This window comes from Botryllus schlosseri, chromosome 8 (assembly GCF_051294905.1).
Source record: "Botryllus schlosseri isolate E-star chromosome 8, Bs_hap1, whole genome shotgun sequence".
In the NCBI taxonomy this organism is placed as follows: domain Eukaryota; kingdom Metazoa; phylum Chordata; class Ascidiacea; order Stolidobranchia; family Styelidae; genus Botryllus; species Botryllus schlosseri.
In genome coordinates this window covers 16,819,364-16,822,229 of record NC_137243.1, presented here as the reverse complement: position 1 = coordinate 16,822,229, position 2,866 = coordinate 16,819,364, and the positions used below count along the sequence as shown (strand labels likewise).

Genomic DNA, 2,866 nt, shown 5'->3' with positions numbered 1-2,866 from the left:
GACATAGAGGCACATGCACATGACGTGAGGATACGTAATGTGCAAAACCATCATTGCTCGTTCTATGAAATACGAATAGGGTATTTATTGTCATTTTGGAATCAGAATAAATGATTGGACATGTATTTTCCCATGCTACAACTAGCCCCATTCCTCGCAACATCACAAAATATTTAATTCTAGATTTCTCCGCATAGGCAAATGTAAACTGCTGAGACCAGGATTCTAACCTGGGTTATCACGGCCACAACGTGAGGTACTAACCACTATACGATCACAGCCAACGTAGCAGGGGATGGTTTCGATTCATCGACCTCTGGGTTATGAGCCCAGCACGCTTCCGCTGCGCCACTCTGCTCGCGTCGGACTATCTATCTATTTAATCCAATGTATGGCGTCCATTTCAAATATGTATATATTTAATATTCAAGAATCATGCTGAGACTGCGTTCTGTCATGTCGTTATATGCTTTTAGCGAAATTTGCTCGAAAATCCGCCATTATGGTTGAAAATAATGATAATTAATAAGCTCACTTTCGCCATAGCTATAATTGCCCTGTCCACAAACGTGCGGCTGGAGCGAGATCACAAGCCTATATTTCCAAGCGCAATCATATAATATATATATATAACTACATTTTAATTAAATAAAAATGACAAAAGAAAACATGGGAAATACGAACATCAAGAGATTCAGTTTTCCCTCGTGTTATGCGCCTCCAGTGCAGGCGGTCGTGGGCGTCATCAAGCGACAGTCCGCGTTGTGCTGAATCAATCTCCATTGTCGAGCGCCATTTTCTTCGATTCTTGCCACCTCTGCGCCATGGCTCCGTTGGTATGTGGTTGATGATGGCGGCGGCTGGTTGCCCGTCTTGATGCTGCACTGGATGACCGATTAGGCAGAAGCGTCGTTGCAATTCCAGAGTTAACTATATGCCCGATATAACCGCATATTATACTTGTATACCGTGATGCAAAATCGGTCCGCGCTCCGATTCAAAATTCCACCCAACTGTTCGAAACACATAGGATGCATATTAGTGGCCCTTGCGAATCGAAAACCGACGGAAAATCTATTAAAATGTGACAATAGCAACACATCTTTGTTAACATGTAGCGTAAGTAGACGTGTCCGGTAATTAACAGTTGAATTGTTTTGCTAGAAATTTTGATTTTCCCGTGATGTATGAGTATTAGACGACCAAGAAAATGTAACAAGTTCTGTAAAGCTAGCAACTTTAGTGAATGTACCTCTAGGTCGGGTAATCCTCTGAGAGAAATAAAGTCATTATTGATTGTGCTTTTTGATATTGTTTTGTAATGGTGTTATTATTCCAATCGTCATCTCATTTTCTACTTTTGCGACATCCTAAATGTGCATGTAATGCTTTCAGGTTTCTTCTTTGCTTATTATTCTACGCTATTTAGTCTATAGTTACTTTTTGGGTCAGTTGTATTTGTGCCACATTGTATTCGCATCCCCAGACTCTTTCCTCCTCTACACCAACACTGAGTGATTTCGAAGTTTCTAGGCCACTGAATTCCACACACATCGCAACGTAAGAGTCATACAGAGAGGCACACGCTTGTGACGTGAGGATGCGTCCAGTAGAAAACCATCATCTATCAAATATGAGTGGGGAAGGGCAACGACAAAAATGTCAGCCCGATTCCAGTGACTGTATTTATATTCGATTTCATTCCAGAACGATTGATTGGAGATATTGAATCATAATTTGAACTCAAAATTGTTCTATACCTGCACTACAATGTAATCAGCCCCTCAATCCTTTCATGCTCGGAATGTTTACAGAATGGATAAATTATCCGGTTAGGAATTTTTAATAGGAATATTTCCTGCAATCAAATCACCATATTTTCCTCCTTTCTGAGATGATTTAGGCTATTTATGCTTCTCCGTCAAAATCAGGTATTCGAGCTGTACCGGTAGCTCATGCAAGCCAGAGAATTTGAACAGTTCACGTCTTGCAAAATTTCGGTGAAATATCACGGACTTATCACTGAACCGGGACAGTTCATTTCATTATTACGAAGAACAGAAATATTCTACTCACAAATTTTGAAGAATAGGGCCGTGAAGTATAGGACTAGAAGGGATATCGGTTCTCGCAACCAGAACGTCGTGTCGAAGGCCTCGGTTTCAGCACTGTGGATGTGGATAATCCGCGATCGTTTGAAGCAGAGATTAAAACAAAGCAAGACAATTTATCTCAAAAAGCCATCACACCTTGCAGTGAACAATAATTGCTCAAATACTACGTAGTTCTCACATCACACAATGAGCCATGCTTTCTAGGGATTCTGGCGGCTGCTAAATTAGTCAATTGTTGGGCAGGATCAACATTGTCAAGTAACAATGGACTTTCCTGGTACAGCTGATTAAATAGACGGACGATCTTAAATTGCCTTCAGAGAATCGATTTTGCATTTTTATTGCATATTTAGCTGCTTTATTTTATCAATCGTTTCGACACTACGCATCAGTTGCCTTCTAAATCCACACCACCGCCATTTGCTCTCAGCGCTACCCCTACCGCCCAATTTTATGGCCAGCACCCCCAATCGCCCAATTAATGGCCAGCGCCCCCTCACGCTCGTGAATGCCCTTAGGGGGACGCTGGCATCCACTCTAGGAGCCTAGACTTTCAAAAACTGCAGATTCTGCAATGCAAAAGGTGCAGCTGCTGAGCTTGATTCATATTGATGCATCCCATGGGGTAAAAATTTTCGACAGCTTAGGCATTCGTCCGCATCATGGGATGAAAATGATAGCATTGATAGGCGAATGCGATACTAATCATCTGTTTACTCGAACACCCCGATTTAGAAAATATCATGGCATTG

General features: G+C 41.6%; 1 long non-coding RNA gene across 1 annotated transcript; it reads right to left on the bottom strand.

Annotated features, from left to right (window-relative positions):
* Nucleotides 1-576: 576 nt before the first annotated feature.
* On the bottom strand, nt 577-2,302 carry LOC145445413 (uncharacterized). The gene is made up of 2 exons (XR_013917009.1): nt 2,077-2,302; nt 577-1,013 (listed from the first exon to the last, which is right to left on the bottom strand). It is a non-coding gene; the product is annotated as an uncharacterized LOC145445413 (long non-coding RNA).
* Between the last annotated feature and the right edge of the window lie 564 nt (nt 2,303-2,866).